The 18,739-nt window shown below is 50.5% G+C and overlaps 1 long non-coding RNA gene across 1 annotated transcript in view; it reads right to left on the reverse strand.

The window, feature by feature from the left end:
- Positions 1-18,739, reverse strand: part of LOC140712726 (uncharacterized) — a 67,968-nt gene that overhangs the window by 19,209 nt on the left and 30,020 nt on the right. Inside the window, exon 2 of the long non-coding RNA XR_012094434.1 lies at positions 13,645-13,790. This is a non-coding gene — a long non-coding RNA (uncharacterized lncRNA). The remainder of the gene's footprint in view (positions 1-13,644; positions 13,791-18,739) is intronic.

Below are 18,739 nucleotides of genomic sequence, written 5' to 3' on the forward strand. Positions count from 1 at the left end.
GATCTGCCCATCTCAGCCTCCCAAAGTGCTGGGATTACAGGCTTGAGCCACCGCGCCCAGCCTGGTTTCAACTTAAAGTCACCAGCTGCCTTACCCCTTAACAAGAGAGTCATCCTTTCCTTTGAAGTTTTGAAGCCAGGTGTTGACCTCTCTCCAGCCACAAAAGTCCTAGATGGCATCTTCTCCCAGTAGATGCCTGTTTTGTTTACATTTAAAACCTGTTGTTTAGTGTTGCCACCTCATCAGTTATCTTAGCAAGATCTTCTGGATAACTTGCAGCTTCTACATCAGTAGTTGCCACTTTACATTGTATTTTTAGGTTACGGAGATGGCTTATTTCCTTAAACCTCATGAACCAACCTCCGCTAGCTGCCAGCTTTTCTGCAGCTTCCTTACCTCACTCAGCCTCATTGAATTGAACTGAAGAGAGTTGGAGCCTTGTTAGGGATTAGGCTTCGGTTTAAGGAAATGTAGCTGATTTGATCTTCTATCCAGACCACTCAAACTTTCTCCTTATCAGCAATAGGCTGTGTTGCTTCCTTATCATCTGTGTATTTACTGGAGTAGCACATTTAATTTCCCTCAAGAACTTTTATTTTGAATACACTAATTGGCTTTTTGGCACAAGAGGCCTAGCTTTCAGCCTTTGCTAAGCTGAATCATTTCTAGCTTTTGATTTAAAGTGTGAAACGTGTGACTCTTCCTTTCATTTGGACACTTAGAGGCCACTGTAGGGTTATTAATGGGCTTCATTTCAATGTTGTTGTGTTTTAGGGGATAGGGACGCCAGAGGAGAGGAAGAGAGACAGGAAATGGAGGGCCAGGCCAGTGGGGCAGTCAGAACACGCACATGTATTGATTAAGTTCACCATCTTATCTGGGCACCATTCGTGGCGCCCTAAAACAATTAGTCACATCAAAGATCACTAGTCACAGGCCACCGTCACAGATATATTAATAACGAAAAAGCTTGAAATACGGCAAGAATTCCCAAAATGTGACAGAGACATGAAGTGCGCACAGGCTGTTGGAAAAATTGTGCCAGTAGACTTGCTGGACACAAGATTGTCACAAACCTTCAATTTGTAGAAAAGAAAAGAAAAGAAAAGGCCAGGCGTGGTGGCTCACACCTGTAATCCCAGCACTTTGGGAGGCCGAGGTGGGTGGATCATGAAGTCAGGAGATCGAGACCATCCTGGCCAACACGGTGAAACCCCGTCTCTATTAAAAATACAAAAAAAATTAACCAGGCATGGTGGCGGGTGCCTGTAGTCTCAGCTACTCAGGAGGCTGAGGCAGGAGAATGGTGTGAACCTGGGAGGTGGAGCTTGCAGTGAACCAAGATCACACCATTGCACTCTAGCCTGGGTGACAGAGCGAGACTCCATCTCAGGAAAAAAAAAAAAAAAAAAAAGCAATATCTGCAAAGTACAAAAAAGCAAAACGCAATAAAATGAGGTGTGCTCATAACAGCCAATGCAAAGCCCTGAGGCTGGAGGGTGCCTGCAGGTCCCAGGCACAGCACAGAGACCAAATAGGCTGAAACAGAGTGAGCAGGAGGAAGAGTAGGCCAGACACACTGCTCATGTCTGTATTCCCAGCATTTTGGGAGGCTGAAGCAGGAGGATGACTTGAGGCCAGGAGTTCAAGACCAGCCTGGGCAACATAGTGAGACCCCGTCTCTACAAAAAATTTAAAATTACTTGGATATGGTGGCTCTCACCTGTAGTCCCAGGTACTCAGGACACTAAGGTGGGAGGACTGCTTGAGCCCAGGAAGACAAGGCTACAGTGAGCCATGATCATGCCACTGCACTCTAGCCTGGGTGACAGAGTGAGATGCTATCTCAAAAAAAAAAAAAAAAATATATATATATATATATATATAGACATACACACAGAACACAGACATACGTATATGTGTATATATGTGTGTGTATGTGTGTGTGTGTGTACATATATATATATGACAGAGAATAATCGAGAGGAGAGCAGAAGGGAAGCAACAGACAAGATGATCTCAGGCCGGGCGCGGTGGCTCAAGCCTGTAATCCCAGCACTTTGGGAGGCGGAGACGGGTGGATCACGAGGTCAGGAGATCGAGACCATCCTGACTAACACGGTGAAACCCCGTCTCTACTAAATATTACAAAAAAAAAAAAAAACTAGCCGGGCGAGGTGGCGGGTGCCTGTAGTCCCAGCTACTCGGGAGGCTGAGGCAGGAGAATGGCGTGAACCCGAGAGGCGGAGCTTGCAGTGAGCCGAGATCTGGCCACTGCACTCCAGCCTGGGCGACAGAGCAAGACTCCGTCTCAAAAAAAAAAAAAAAAAAAAAAAAGATGATCTCATAGGCCATTCCAAGAAACTTTGGGTTTTGCTGTGAACGAGATGGCAGTCATTCATTGCAGGGTTTGAACAGAAGGAGTGTCTTGATCTGGTTTATGTCTTAAAAGGCTGTCTGTCTGGAGAATACATTGTAGGGTCACAGAGGAGGACATCAGTTAAGATACTGTTGGATTAATCTGGATGAGAGATGATATGATAGTGGCTTGGACCAAGCCAGCAGGGGAGGAGGAGGAGGAAGTGGTACGATCTGGATGAAATTTTGAAGATAAAGCTAGTGGGACTTACTGATGGGACAGACTTAAGGATTACTTCAAGGTTTTGGGCCTGAGCAGCAGAAAGTATGGAGTTGCCTTTTTCAGATACGGGAGACTTCAGGAGGAGGTTTGGGGGTGAGGGAATCAGAAGTTGAATTTCAGCCATATCAAGCTAGCTATCCAAGTAGAGAAATGTGGAATCGGAAGTTCAATATATGAAGTTCAGGCAGAGGCTTCGGTGAAGGAGCTATAAAATGGAAGATACTAGCATATGCTTGATAGTAAAGCCATGAGACTGGATGAAAGAACAAGTGAAACCGGAGAAAGAGGTCCAAGGACGGAGCCAAGAGGTCAAAGGAGACCAGTAGAGAGTAGTCACTGGGGTGAGCAGAGAATTAGGAATGAAAGCTCCAGAGACGCAAGAAAGGGTTTCTCAAACGCGGGAGTGAGGACCCAGGTCAAATGCTGTGGGTGGGGTCAAGTTCAGTGAGGGTGGAGATTAATCTTAATCTTTTTTTTTTTTTTTTTTTTTTTGAGGCGGAGTCTCGCTCTGTCCCCCAGGCTGGAGTGCAGTGGCGCGATCTCGGCTCACTGCAAGCTCCGCCTCCCGGGTTTACGCCATTCTCCTGCCTCAGCCTCCCGAGTAGCTGGGACTACAGGCGCCCGCCACCTCGCCCGGCTAGTTTTTTGTATTTTTTAGTAGAGATGGGGTTTCACTGTGTTAGCCAGGATGGTCTCGATCTCCTGACCTCGTGATCCGCCCATCTCGGCCTCCCAAAGTGCTGGGATTACAGGCTTGAGCCACCGCGCCCGGTCTTTTTTTTTTTTTTTTTTTTTTTTTGAGACGGAGTCTCCCTCTGTTGCCCAAGCTGGAGTGCAGTGGCCGGATCTCAGCTCACTGCAAGCTCCGCCTCCCGGGTTTACGCCATTCTCCTGCCTCAGCCTCCAGAGTAGCTGGGACTACAGGCGCCCACCACCGCGCCCAGCTAGTTTTTTGTACTTTTTAGTAGAGACGGGGTTTCACCGTGTTAGCCAGGATGGTCTCGATCTCCTGACCTCGTGATCCGCCCGTCTCGGCCTCCCAAAGTGCTGGGATTACAGGCTTGAGCCACCGCGCCTGGCCCTTTTTTTTTTTTTTTGAGATACACTTTCACTCTTGTCGCCCAGGCTGGAGTGCAGTGGTATGATCTCAGCTCACTGCAACCTCCACATCCCGAGTTCAAGCAATTCTCCTGCCTCAGTCTCCCAAGTAGCTGGGACTACAGGCGCATGCCACTATACCCAGCTAATTTTTGTATTTTTGTAGAGATGGGGTTTCACAATGTTGGCCAGGCTGGTCTTGAACCCCTGACCTCATGATCTGCCTGCCTTGGCCTCCCAAAGTGCTGGGATTACAGGCATAAGCCACTGTGCCCAGCCTGACTTCTATTTTTACAAGCATGACTCTGAGATTCATTTATGTTCAATGCTGTGTAATATTTCACTGTGTGAAGAAAATATAACCACTGTTCTGTCAGTAAGCTCTCAAGCTGTCCAGCTCTTTGCGATAATAAACCACACTGTTAAGAACATTGTCATACATGTCTCCTGGTGCCGCCTGCAAGCATTTCTGTTAGGTAGATACCTAGGAGAGGGATCACTGGGTTGTATGACATCTTGTAATATCATCTAAAAAATACCAATTCTTTTCCAAAATGATTGTACCTATTTACACTTCTACTAGCCACATACAAAAGAGCCGATTACTGTATCGAAATGAGCCTCCTCTACCAAATGGCTTGATAATTGCAACAGACCAAAAGTTCGTATTCCCCCAAAATTCATATTTTGGAGTCTTCGCCCCCAGTGTGATTGTATTAGGAGGTGGGGCTTTTGGGAAGTAATTAGGTCACGAGGGTGAAGCTTTCATGAATGGGACTGGCGCCTTTACAAAAGGGACCCCAGAGAGCTCTCTCACCCTCTTTCTGCCATGTGAGGACACATGAGAGTCTGCTGTGCGCAACCTGGAAGAGGGCTCTCACTGGAACCAGCCATGCTGGTGCCCCGATCTCAGACTTCCCATCTCCAGGGCTGTGAGAAATCTGTGCCTGTTGCTTTTCTGCGCCCCGTCTATATAAACAATTCGAGTCTCACAGAGCCAGCACCTCAGCAGCATCTGGCAGCTCTCTCCTGTGTGGTCCTACAGCAGCCAGCAGAAGCGAGCTGTCTCCTGGAACAGAGGCTTGGGGTGAATCTCAGAGCTCCATGGGGGTCAGGTCCACACACAGAGTGGATGGTGGGAGAGCTTGCTGGAGTGGGGAAGTGGGGACAGGGACCCAAGTCTAAAACTGCCACTACCTAGCCCGTGGAAGACGCTCATTACAGATTATGGAATGAATGCACTGAGCTGGGTTTTTTTCCCTTCCTCCCTCTTTTATCCAAACTCTCTGGCTGAAAGACCTGAAGCATTTACCCAAACAAACGTTCCCACCACAGGCCGGGCGTGCTGGTTCAAGCCTGTAATCCCAGCACTTTGGGAGGCCGAGACGGGCGGATCACGAGGTCAGGAGATCGAGACCATCCTGGCTAACGCGGTGAAACCCCGTCTCTACTAAAAAATACAAAAAACTAGCCGGACGAGGTGGCGGGTGCCTGTAGTCCCAGCTACTCGGGAGGCTGAGGCAGGAGAATGGTGTAAACCCGGGAGGTGGAGCCTGCAGTGAGCTGAGATCCGGCCACTGCACTCCAGCCCGGGCGACAGAGCGAGACTCCGTCTCTAAATAAATAAATAAATAAATAAATAAATAAATAAATAAATAAATAAAGTTCCCACCACTGGCTGCAGCTTGCCAGCTCACAGGGAGGGAGGAGGGAGGCAGAGAGCAACAGAGGGGGCACCTGCCCATACGGAGCCTGAGTCTTTTAATGATATCATTCAGGGAATTGGAGCAGCTCCACTTCCACGAATAGGCTTTCTGGACCTGAGACTCAGGTTGTCAGCCTACAACTATTTACGCGATGATAGAGTCCCCACTGCCTCCATTAGTGATCTTGGCTAAAGCCACAGGTCACATCTCCCAGTGGCATCCAGAGGTGCTTTCAAGCCCCTGTGGAGGCCAGGCTGAGAACGGTGGGGGCACCAGGGGAGGCCCCACTTCCCTTGGAGGCCAAAGGTTATGGAGGGCAGGGCCAGCCCCTCTGCTCCCCATACTTTGACCCCAACAGGTAGAGTTATGCAAAGCGCTTCGGTGTTTGTCCTTCAGCAGCCCTCATGAGGACGGTGTTATGATCTCCATTTTCACAAATGAAGAAACTAAGTCTCAGAGAGGTTAAGTAACTTACCCAAATCCCACAGTAATGAGTAGAATCAGGATTTAAACCGTGTCTGTTTGCCTTCAAAGCCCACAGGACCAGCCTCTCATACCATGAAACTCTCAGGAGCCCAAAGGTTTCTGGAACCTGGAAATCTAAACTCCAGGGCACCTGATTTCCAGCCTTGAATGGCCCTAAGAGGGAATAGAGAACAGATACCTAAGAGGCATAGGAGGGGCTGAGAACCCAAGAACCCAAAGCATCCCGAGTGGAGGGCCACACCGTGGACTCCAGGATGGGTGTCTGAGTGCACCTGAGCTCAGAGACTGAGACACACCAGCGTCAAGTACAATTTCCAGACCAGACCCTCCTGGCCCTGGCCAGGGCACCGCTCCCTGTGGACAAGTCACAGAGCAGGATGAATGGCAGGGCTGTTTGGGATCAGAGCCTGGAGTCTGCCACTGAGGTGACTGGAGATTTGTCCCCACAACACAGGCACCTGCCTCGGGCCAGACAGATGGAGATGGCCTCACCTGGCCAGTCCTGGGAAGGGCGATGCTGCAGTTGGCTTCAGACACTGCCCCATTCCCACTCCTGTGGGAGAAGGAACCAGACTCCACCCTCAAAAGGGCACCTGGGGAGGAGGAGGCCCGCCTCTTGGTGTAAAGAACTCTCATAAAACATCTGTCCACCCCCAGGACGCCCAGCAGGAGCCTGGAGCCAAGATAAGGACTTGGGATGAGAGAAGGTAGAACTTCACTGCAAAATAAAATGGGAAGAATTTGACTGCATTTCTGAGAGGAAGAGGGTAGCAATAAGAGAGGGCAGAGAAAGGAAGAAGAAAGGGGTGGAGCACCAAGTAACAGGGCACCAGAGCTGTAGAAATGGCCAAGAGAGGCTGGTTTTATAAGAGCACGTTGTCTACTATCCCATTGGCAGCTGTCACTGCTGCTCTGTAATTTCCCTCCATCTCTCCAGACCATCAGCAAATCTTGCCACAAACACAGGTGCAACGTGATGGCGGGGAGAGTGGGCGGATTTTGAAATAAAGGAAGAAGCTTGCTGGGTGGACAAATGGGCTAAGATCGCTCTCTGGGCAGAGGCAGGAACTCAGGGGCCAGAATGACCAAGAAGATGCATTCCAACATATCCCAGACAACGTAGGCACCTTAGGAAGACATTAGACTTGCTATGTGGGGGATGAAGATTTGAGCATTCTTGTTCAGATCTTGAAGGGTGGGGACACCCCAGCCCATCATTCCCTTTCCATACACAGTCATACTTCCACCTGGTTCTGGTCAGTGACCTCACACACCTCTTCTCTGGTCACCCAGGTGACACGCAGACAGCACTCTCATGCCCTGCCTTCTGACGGCATGCCACCGTAGCTCCGTGCCCTGAGTTACCTCTCCACTCCTTGGAGCTTCAGTTTCCTCATCGGAAACGGGAATCTGGCACCTACTCCCGGTCTTAGGGATTAAAGAGAAAGTCCCCATGATGATTACTTTTATGTGTCAACTTGCCTGGGCCACAGTGACCAGATATTTAGTCTGACATTCTGGATGTTTCCCTGAAGGTGATTTTGGATGATAAGATTTAAGTCTGGGTGCAGTACCTCACGCCTGTAATCCCAGCACTTTGGGAGGCTGAGGCAGGCAGATCACTTGAAGTCAGGAGTTTGAGACCAGCCTGGCCAACATGGTGAAAACCTGTCTCCACTAAAAAAAAAGTACAAAAATTAGCCGGGTGTGGTGGCGGGCACCTGTAGTCCCAGCTACTCAGAATGCTGAGGCAGGAAAATCGCTTGAACCCAGGAGGCAGAGGTTGAAGTGAGCCTAGATCACGCCATTGCACCACTCCAGCCTGGGTGACAGACCAAGACTCCGTCAAAAAAAAAAATATTTCAGTGATGGACTTTGAGTAAAGCAGATTGTCCTCCATGATGTGGATGGGCCTCATCCAACTCGTCAAGGGCCTGAAGAGAATGAGAGACTGACTCCCCACCACGGGAGAGAATTCTGCGGTGAACTGCAAGAAGGGGTCTTCCCTGGGTCTCCCACCTGACAGCCTACCCTACGGACTTGGAACTCACCAGGACTCCAAAACCCACAAGCCAATTCCTTAAAGTAAATCTCTGAATATATACATCTATATGTCTACACTCGTGCGCACACGCATCTTCTTGGCTGTTCTCTGGAGAACCCTGATGAACACAGCCCCTCTCTGTGGCCAGCATCGGCAGGTGGTTAGTCAAGGTCACTGTCTCCAGCTTCACAGTCACGGTGAAGCTGAATGGAGATCAGCTTTGCACAGAAACCCGTGAGGTCTTATCAGCACTTCTGGCCTCCCTGCTAGCAGGAGGGCACCACTGTAACCTGATTCTCAAGCAGCTTTAGAAAGGCACCTCCGTGGCAGGGGCTACTCCATCTTCATAAGCAGCTTCTCTGAGTGATCTTCTGCGGACCAGGGGCAGTCTTTCCCATGGGTGCAGGATTGCTGGGTGAAATATCACCCTCTGCTTCCTCCAGGAGAGACATTCCCAGCTACACCCAAATGTTCCAGAGTAGAAAACCTGAGACGCTTCCATCGAGCTAAAGTGGCTTAAACAGGGAAGTGGCCTTAGAAATGCCCTGGCCAAGGCTCTTGTTTTACAGATGGGAGCAGAGGTACAGAAGGCGGAGGCCATTTGCAAAAGGACACTGGCGGTGGCAGCAGAAGCAGGGCCCACTGGCATTGTGCCAGCCCTTTCAGGTAACTTAGGTCGATGAGAAACAAACAGGTTCCAAAACTTTCTCTAGATCATACTGCAGCAGGTGGTGGAGTGGGGAATTGAACCAGGTTCATCACACTTTGAAACCCATGCTATCTTTACCACCACTCCATAGGGAGGCAGAGACACCCAAGCGCACACATGTATCGGCCCGGCTACGTCCCCCAGTCTGTTTCTAGTTTCACGTTCCTCCCTCTTGGGCCAAACCACCACTGGGGACTCTTTTCTCCCTACAGCTCCAGGCAGCGCTGCATCACGGAAAGGTCACTCAGCTCACATTCATGGCATGCTTTCTGTATGCAAGGCAGATTAGATCTAAGGACAAACGAACGAACCCAAACCTCCCCAAACCCAGGGGACCAAGCACAGACAAATACATAAGCAATGACAGTACAAAACAAGAAGTGATCAAGAGATACACAAGAGGACCCAAGAGCACTCGGGAGGCCACTTACACTGCAGGAGGGGCCTTAGGAAACACTTCCTTGAGAAAGTGACATTTAAGCTGAGACCAAAGTATTAATACTACAAAGGAGTTACCTAAGGAAGGAAGGGCAGGGGGTGAGGGAGAGCCAGGCACACAGGTTCCAGAGTAGGTGGCCTGGTTTTGAAACCAGCACCGGCACTGCCTGCCTGTGCCTGATGCACTCAGTGCAGCTGCACTTAACTCCTCCAGCCTCAGTTTCCTCATTTGTAAAATGACTAGTAAACCTGCTCACTCCTATAATCCCAGCCCTTTGGGAGACTGAGGCAGGAGGATGACTTGACTCCAAGAGTTCAAGACCAGCCTGGACAACCTAGGGAGACCCCATCTCTAAAAAAGAAATAGACAAAACAAAACACAACAAAATAGATAGTAACAGTACCTACCTCTTTGGGTTGTAGTTGGGAAAACAGAGTTAGCACATCCCAGTGCTTAGAACAACATCTGACACAAAAGGTTCCTTAAATGTTCAATTAAAATATATGAAGAGGCGGGGCACGGTGGCTCACACCTATAATCTCAGCACTTTGGGAGGCCAAGGTGGGCAGATTAACGAAGGTTAGGAGTTTGAGACCAGCCTGGCCAAGATGGTGAAACCCCATCTCTACTAAAAACACAAAATTAGCCAGGCGTGGTGGTGCATGCCTGTAATCCCAGCTACTCGGGAGGCTGAGGCAGGAGAATTGCTTGAACCTGGGAGGTGGAGGTTGCAGTAAGACAAGACTGCACCATTGCACTCCAGCCTGAGCAACAAGAGTGAAATACCATCTTAAAAAAAAAAAAGCAAGCACATATGAAGGGGCCAGGCATAGTGGCTCATGCCTATAATCCCAACACTTTGGGAGGCTGAGGTGGGTAGATCACTTGAGCCCAGGAGTTCAAGACCAGCCTGGGCAATATAGGGAAACCTTGTCTCTACAAAAAAATACAAAAAAAAAAAAAAAAAAAAAAAAAAAAAGCCGGGCTTGGTGGCTCATGCCTGTACTCCCAGCTGCTGGAGAGGCTGAGGCACAAGAATCACTTGAACCCGGGAGGCAGAGGTTGCAGTGAGTGGATATCACACCACCGCACTCCAGCCTGGGTGACAGAACATAACTCCATCTCAAAAAAAAAAAAAAACGCCAGCAGTGAGCTGTTATTTGCACCACTGCACTCCAGCAGACGCAGTTTCAGGTGCCCAAGAGGGGGAGGCGGAAGGGAGGTGAGGTGGAGAGCGGATGCCCATAAACAGGCAGGTCTGTGTGGGAGGGAAGCTCCATGAGGAGATGACGCCTTCAGCTGGGAATGGGGAGGTGGCTGGGAGTAAGCAGAGAAGGCCAGACACATCCTTAAGGGAAAATGGATGAGAAGCTTTTCAATCTGTCTGGCTGACAATAACCGCTCACTGCCTAGGACTAGACAATTCACAAGACAGTTTCTTAACACGTCCTCATTCTATCCTCAGCAGCCCCAGGGAACAGGCTTGTCATTCCTGTTTGGGGGAAGGAAACTGAACCCGAGGGGGATTAAGGCACTGGGCGTGTTTGTGGGGCCTTAGACCTAAACCCAGGTCTTCCAAGTGAGGCTGTCCTGCAGGAGACAGTGTCTGCCCTCACTGGAGGGAAAGTTAATTATTCACAAATGAATAATTTGTGAATTATTGAATAATTATTCACAAATGAATAATTCACAAATGAATAAGAAACAAGGTACAGGGTAATGGGAATAATATGCTAACATTTGGGTACTAAATAAGGGAAAGGAGGAATGCATACAAGAGTGTTTGCTTACAGGTGCACGAAACGTTTCTGGAAGGATGCCCAAACTCTGGTAAGGATGGGTGCCTCAAGGGAGGGAGCTGCCCAGAGGGAAGGAAGGCGACTTTTCAGTGTGTACCCATCTGGGCCTTGGGAAATTTGACATGGTTACAGAAGCAAATATGTGCTTTAAAATACACACAAATGCTTTGGCTATTATGAGTAACAGATTACTTAAAACACCCACGACTGAGGTATGTTGTGATGTCATGACTGAAAACCACATTCCCCCAAGCCCCTCTTTTCCCTCCCCATGGTTCCAGGTTCCAGCCCACACCCTTGCCCCTCCCTGAGGCTCTGGCCCTGAGGCATCCATATGAACCACAGGAACCAGTGGCCCTAGGCCCATATGTGGGAGGCCACAGGCCCCAGCGTCAGGATCCTTGTGAATGACAGGGGACAGACCAAGTCAGGCTCTGCAGCCTAGACTGTCCTGTCTGCCTCTGGGTTATCACAATTGCTCCCACTCAAGCTAGACTGAAAAAGAGGGGAGACCAGGTGCCGTGGCTCATGCCTATAATCCCAGCACTTCGGGAGGCTGAGGTGGAAGGATTGCTTAAGCAGTAGATCAAGACCACCCTGGGCAACATAGCATGACCCTGTCTCTACAAAAAACAAAAATAGGCCGGGCGCGGTGGCTCATGCCTGTTATCCCAGCACTTTGGGAGGCCGAGGTGGGTGGATCACCTGAGGTCAGGAGTTCAAGACCAGCCTGGCCAACATAGTGAAACCTCATCTCTACTAAAAACTACAGAAATTAGCCAGGTGTGGTGGTGGACGCCTGTGATCCCAGCTACTCAGGAGGCTGAGGCAGGGAGAATTGCTTGAACCCGAGAGGCAGAGGTTGCAGTGAGCCAAGACTGCACCATTGTACTCAAGCTTGGGTGACAAGAGCGAAACTTCATCTCAAATAAATAAACAAATAAAAATAGGGCAGTGGAGCACAGGTGTAGTCCCAGCTACCTGGGAGGCCAAGGCAGGAGGACTGCTTGAGCCCAGGAGTTCAGCGAGCTATGATGGCACCACTGCACTTCAGCCTGAGTGACAGAGCAAGATCCTGTCTCAAAAAAAAAAAAGTATAAACTTAAAAATATACATCAGTGTAGTATGGGAAGTTAATATTTAAAAAAATAAAATAATAAATTAATTTAAAAATAATAAAATATTTTTAAAAACAACAAGGGATTCTTGTCCAGAATTGACAGCACAAAGGGACAGAAGAGTTCAGGGCCCCAGGAGGAGCCACACAGCAGGCCTCCTATTCAGAGAGCAGACGGCTCTCAGGCGCCCACGCCAGGCCCAAAATGGTCATCTCTCTAGTGGGCTACCTCTTTTTCTGCTTTCTCTGTGCGTCTTCCTGCTTCTTTCCCCTCTACCAGGAGGCCCAGTTCATCACATCGCTCAGACACCAAAGCCCCCCAGGGACTCCTGGTCAGCTATGATGGGGCTGCCCTTGGGCAGGGTGCCCAATGCTGGGCCGATCAGCTGAGGTCAGAGGGGACAGGGCCATGTGGGTCAGGACAGGAAATGCACGCCCTAGGAAAGGGCAGCAGGGAGCTGGGGAGAAGCTCAGTTTCTCTCGGAGGGGGCTGTAGGCAGGGCATTCATACGGTATACAAAAAACCTCCAGGATGCCTTCAGTTCAGCAGCCTTAGTTCACCTCTCCAGGCCGGCCTGGCCTCACCTGACCTCCAGGCACTGCCTTCCCTGGATGTGTACTTGGGAACAGAGGTGGGGATACCTTCCCCCATCTAAGAGCCAGGAGAAATATCACCGATATTTGTTACAAGGGAGAAGGCCCAGCTTTATAAATACCTGCCTACAAAGGGCCCTCACAGGTACCCCTCCTCCCTTCCTTCCTCATCCCAGCCTCGGCAGCCACCCCGCTTGCTGCCTTTGCCAGGGCTCCAGCAGTAGTGAAAACATTTGGAGATTTTGACCAATCCACGATGCAAAAAAGAAAAGAGAGAGAGAGAAAAAAAAAATAAACCACCAGGAAAGCATGAGATTTTAAAATCAGAAAGACCTGGATTTTCTTCTACCTCTGCCACTCACTAGCTCTGTGATCTCAGGCACTTAACCTCACTCAGTTTCTTCACCTGTGAAGTGGGAGGGACAACACCTAATTCACAAGGTTGTCAGGCGAATGCAAAGTGACATGACACTTTTCATACGTGAAAAAGCCAGCCCACTACGGGACGCACAGTAGAGGCTCACAAATGGCTGCCCCGCCATTCCCTTTCTCTCTCCCTACATTTTCCCTTCCTGTCCTCCTTCAGCATCGCAGCCACACTCTATTCCCCAGTAATCCCATATATTACTCAGGACTCTTGGTTGCAAGTGACGGTAAACCTCATTCAGACTGGCCGACGCATGAAAGGAAAGTCTTTGGTTTTGTGGACCCGAACCATCGAGGCATGGTGGGCTCCAGGGTACACATGGTACCACCAGGGGTTGGTCTGGCTTTGGGCATTTACCAGCTCTGCTTCCCTCATTTTCAGGCGTATTCTTCATTCATTCGTTCATTCATCAAATTTTTTTCTTTTTTTTTTTTTTGAGACTGGGCAACAAGAGCAAAACTCCGTCTCAAAAAAAAAAAAAAAAAAGATTCCTCATGGGCTGCGAGCTGCTGCTGGCCAGGGCTGCTGTCATCTCGAGGCTCAAATGCAGAAGCAACGAGCCGCTTACTTCCACGCTGACTCACCGGGCTTTGATGGGTTCAGTTCTTCACCAGATGCTAGACGGAGGGTCTCAGTTCCTTGTTGACTACTGGCCAGAGGCCTCGCACTGTTCCTCCAACAGCACAGCTTGATGCATCAAAGTACGCAAGCCAAGAAGGAGAGAGACAGCCTGCAAGACAGCAGTCACAGGTTTTCATAACCTAATCTCAGGAGCCATATCCACTGCTTTTACCATATACTCTTTATTATTATCATTATTTCTTAAGACAGGGTCTCATTCTGTTGCCCAGGCTGGAGTGCAGTGGTGCAATCACGGCTCACTACAGCTTTAACCTCCCAGGCTCAAACGATCCTCCCACCTCATCCTCCCGAGTAGCTGGGACTACAGATGTGCACCACCACATCTGGCTAATTTTTGTATTTTTTGTAGAGATCAGATCTCACTATGTTGCCCAGGGTGGTTGCAAGCTCCTGGGTTCAAGCAGTCCCCCCATCTCAATCCCAAAATGTTGAGATTTACAAGTGTGAGCCACCTGCCCCCCCCCCCCCCCCATTTTGCAGTATTCTATAGGTTAGAAGTAAGTCACCAGGTTCAGCCCACACTCAGGGGAGGGGATTACACAAGGGCATGACCACCAGGAGGCTGGGATCACCTGAGCCAGAAGCTACCTATCTCAGAGGCCAGTGCAAGAACTTTAGTTTCACTCTGAGTGTCCTGGGAAACTATTATTGGGCTTGAGTGAAAATATAGCATTATCCAACTTATGTCTTTTTTTTTTTTTTTTTTTTGAGATGGAGTCTCCCTGTGTTGCCAGGCTGGAGTGCAGTGGCTCACTGTAACCCCAACTCCCGGGCTCAAGTGATTCTCCTGCTTCAGCCTCCTGAGTAGCTGGGATTACAGGCATGCACCACCACGCCCAGCTAATTTTTGTATTTTTAGAAGAGACGGAGTTTCACCATTTTGGCCAGGATGGTCTCGATCTCCTGACTCCGTGATGCACCCGCCTAGCCCTCCCAAAGTGCCGGGATTACAGGCATGAGCCACAGTACCTGGCCCAACTTACCTTTAAAGGTTATTCTGAGGCCAGGGGCAGTGGCTCATGCCTGTAATCCCGGCACTTTGGGAGGTGGAGGTGGGCAGATCACGAGATCAGGATATCGAGACCATCCTGGCTAACACGGTGAAACCCTGTCTCTACTAAACATACCAAAAAAAAAAAAAAATTAGCTGGATGTGGTGGCACGTGCCTGTAGTCCCAGCTACTTGGGAGGTTGAGGCAGGAGAATCGCTGGAACCCGGGAGGGGAAGGTTGCAGTAATCCGGGATCATGCCACTGCACTCCAGCCTGGCGACAGAGTGAGACTTGGTCTTAAATAAATAAATAAATAAAGGCCATTCTGACTCGTGTTGAGCATAGACTGTGGGAGGTGGGGAAGGTGGGAGTTAGGAAACTAGTGAGGAGGTCGAACAGGATTCCAGGTCACGGAACCAGCTGGCAGCCGTGGATAGGGTGAGGAGTGGCTGGATTCGGATCTGCCTTGCAGGATTTCCTAATGGATTGAGTGTTGGTGTGAGACACAGAGTCAAAGGTAGCTGCAAGGGGTCTGGCTCTGCGCACCTGGAAAAGTGCAGTGTTGAGACATGCAGCAACAGCTCCCCACCTAACTTCACAGTCCTGAGCAACCCCAGCAGAGTGAAAATCCTGCTTCCCAATGACTCCAGCTGGAACACAGTGGAACGTAGTAGGCACTCACCACTCACTGCTGAGTGGTAAATAAGTTTATTCAACAGATGTTTATTTCAACCTACTCAGCACCAGGCCCCATGTCTACACAGTGAAGACAGACACAGTCTTTGCATTTCTGAAGTTTGCAGTCAAGCTTCCTATCTGATGAAACTAAGGCAGGTAGAGAGATGAATGATTGGCTGCGATGCCCACCTTCCTGGGGAATGTGGTATCTTTACAGAAAGTTTTTAGACCACAAAAATGGCCCTCAAACTTCAGGTTTCAGCCTGGCTATTTCCAGGCAGGGCAGCCTTCTGGGTGCATCTCAGATTACAACTGGGAGGCCACCCCACCCACACACTCAGCCTGCCAGAGCCCTGACCACAAAAAAGGTGCCCTGAGACAACTGCCTTCCTTTTTTTTTTGAGACAGACTCCATTGCCCAAGCTGGAGTCCAGTGACGCGATCTCAGCTCACTGCTCAGCTCAGCACTGCTCAGCTTGGCTTGGTTTCCAGGGCTCAGGTGATTTTCCACCTCAGCCTTCTGAGTAGCTGGGACTACAGGCATGCACCATCATGCCCGGCTAAATATTGTGTGTGTGTGTGTGTGTGTGTGTGCACGCGCGCGCGTAGTTTTTGTAGAGACAGGGTCTCGCCATGTGGTCTCAAACTCCTGGGCTCAGGCAATCTGCCCACCTTGCCCACCCCAAGTGCTGGGATTACAGGCATGAGCCACCGCGCCCAGCCTCCCCCTTCATTGTTGAGACATTCTCTGTAGCAGTAAGAGTCTCAGCAGCAAACAGAATGTATCCAAAAGGGGTGACCAAGGAGAATTCTACAGAACAGCCTATCATAGAGAGGTGGGCGGGGTTGAGGGACATCCACAAGAGACAAGGGACAGTGAGGCCCACTGTGGCCAGCAAGAGCCGAGGCCCCTCCCCTCCACAGCTGGGGAGCAGGGGAAGGAGCAGGGAACCCGAGCCGGGAGACCTGGAGCTTCGGCGGGAGCTGCTGACCGGAGCTGTGGCCTTCAGGAGAGGGAGATAGCCACTGCCCACCAGCAGCCCAGCAGGGAGTGGGTACCCCCTCTAATCCCCTCTCACCCTCCAATTCTGCTGGTACCTCCCGCTGGCTGACCGAAAGGGAGCCCGGCAGTAGCAGTGCAGAAGTCAGCCTGGCGGGCCCCGGGGCATGGGGAGCGGGGTGGAGTGCATGTCCACGGGGCACACAGGGAGGGGCCAGCACACGCTCTTTATCCCAGAGTCCCCACCTGCTTCCTTTGGTCAGGCTGGGAAACTGAGGCAAGGGCCGCTCAACCTGAGGAAACTGAACTCCACAGCAGGCAGAAGCCTGAGGGGTTCGAGCTGGGAAAAGGTACAACCACCAGTACGTAGTTTGGGGCTGTGGGGGAGGGGTGTGGGTGTTTGGCTATCACCATGGCAACCACTCTAAGCTGCCATCCAGGTCAGGCCAGGGAATGGCTGGAAGTCACTTTTTCCATCACCTACCCATTCCAGTCCCATCCCTCTTTCCTTCCTCCTTGGCCCCACACAGAGTGACTTCCCCTGTTGCTCAGTTCCCAAGCATGAGAACAATGGATGCTGCTGGCTCACAGTAGGGTGATAAGCTCGGGCTGGCGTACCATGTCGTGGGGGGAGGAAAGCAGAGGGGAAGAAGTTACAGAGGGAGATGGCACAGGGGGTACCAGAGAACCCAGAGGGAAGGAGAGAGGCTTACGGCGGAGGGCCGCTGTCCAGGAGGGGTGACCTGCCACCTAGCACGTTCAGCCTGTGGTCAGCAAGCAGCTTTCATTGGTGTGGCGACAGCAGGGCGTACCAAACTCTGTCTGCCCTGCCCCTGCCAGTGGGACAAGAAACAAGGCCCAGGATGGGAGGGGATTTTATTCATTCCTCCTTATAAATGCACCAAAAAGGGTTACCAGGGAGCTGCAGATTCTAGACAGACAGGGCACCAGGTCTCCCTCCAGCACAGACTCCTAGAAGGAGGATGTTCCTTTTTGCTTAGAAAGGCAAAGGTGGGAAGGGAGGGGGCCACAGCCTTACTTAGGGGACTTCATTGTGACACAGGCTTTTGATGCTGGTCAGTCCTGCGGGGCCGGGTTACTCCAGGAAGCAGGGCGAAGGCGGCCAAGCCACTGTCCTCTCCCACAGGCCTCCCCTCAGTCTCTGCTCTGCAGCCCCTCTCAGGGCCACTTTGCTCTAATCCTCCTCTCCTCCCTCCCAATTCCAACCTGCCCCCTGAGCTCATTTGGTTCAGATTCTTCCTCTGCATAAAGTCTTTGATCGCTGGTCACATAGGCTGCACTACCCCGGTGAAATTCCAACACGTTCACTGCTTAGAGCACGCAGTTTTCACCCAGCATGACACACTTATCTTCCGATGTGGATTGCCTTACTGCCCTACAAACAGCCCAGAATTGCCTCACACCCAACTACGTGCACTCGGATTCAATGAGGAGCAGAGGCAAGATTCTAGGACCTCCCATTGTCAGAGATTTTAATATCAGCCGCTGACATCTTGGGGGTTTCCTAAAAAGGGCAATTACCCCTCACTCTGCCAAACAGGCAAGAGAAAGCTCTGTCAGGGTCACACCGGTGTCATCCACAGGCACCAAAGCACGTCTTTGCAGACTATCCTATTTGAATCACACGGCAATTTTGTGAGGTACCCATTTAACAGGTGAGGAAATTGAGGGTCAAAGAGGTTAAATGGCATGTCCCAGGGCACAGTTAGTCTAGAACACAGGTCCCTAGACTCCTAGCTTAACACCTGGAACCCAGGAGAAATACCTAGTGTCCAGAGAAGAACAAAAAAGGCTATCAAACCAGGTGTGGTGGCTCACGCCTGCACTCCCAGCACTTTGGGAGGCCAAGGCAGGTGGATCACTTGAGACCAGGAGTTCGAGACCAGCCTGGCCAACATGGTAAAACCCCATTTCTACCAAAAATGCAAAAAATTAGCCGGGCATGGAGACACACGCCTGTAATCCCAGCTACTCGGGAGGCTGAGGCACGAGAATCACTTGAACCTGGGAGGCGGAGGTTGCAGTGAGCTGAGGTCGCACCACCGCACTCCAGCCCGGTCAACAGGGCAAGACTCCATCTCAAAAAAAATAATAATAATAATCAGTGCTATGAAGCTGGGAGATACCTGACCCAACGTTACTCCAGGGTGGAAAGCAATACTAAAAGAGGAGAAACAACTTGCCCCGGAGGAGGGGAGATGCAATCCCTCCCTCCAGCCCACACAGGGAAGCAGACAGATGTAAGCGCTCAAGAGAGTCTCCTGGCTGCCAGCGTGGCTGCTCTGAGCCCTCAGGGTTCAAGGGTCCAACCCCAGGTGAAAAGCTCAGAGGAGGGTCTACTCTGCC

The sequence above is a fragment of the Chlorocebus sabaeus genome, chromosome 11 (assembly GCF_047675955.1).
Source record: "Chlorocebus sabaeus isolate Y175 chromosome 11, mChlSab1.0.hap1, whole genome shotgun sequence".
NCBI classification, from domain to species: domain Eukaryota; kingdom Metazoa; phylum Chordata; class Mammalia; order Primates; family Cercopithecidae; genus Chlorocebus; species Chlorocebus sabaeus.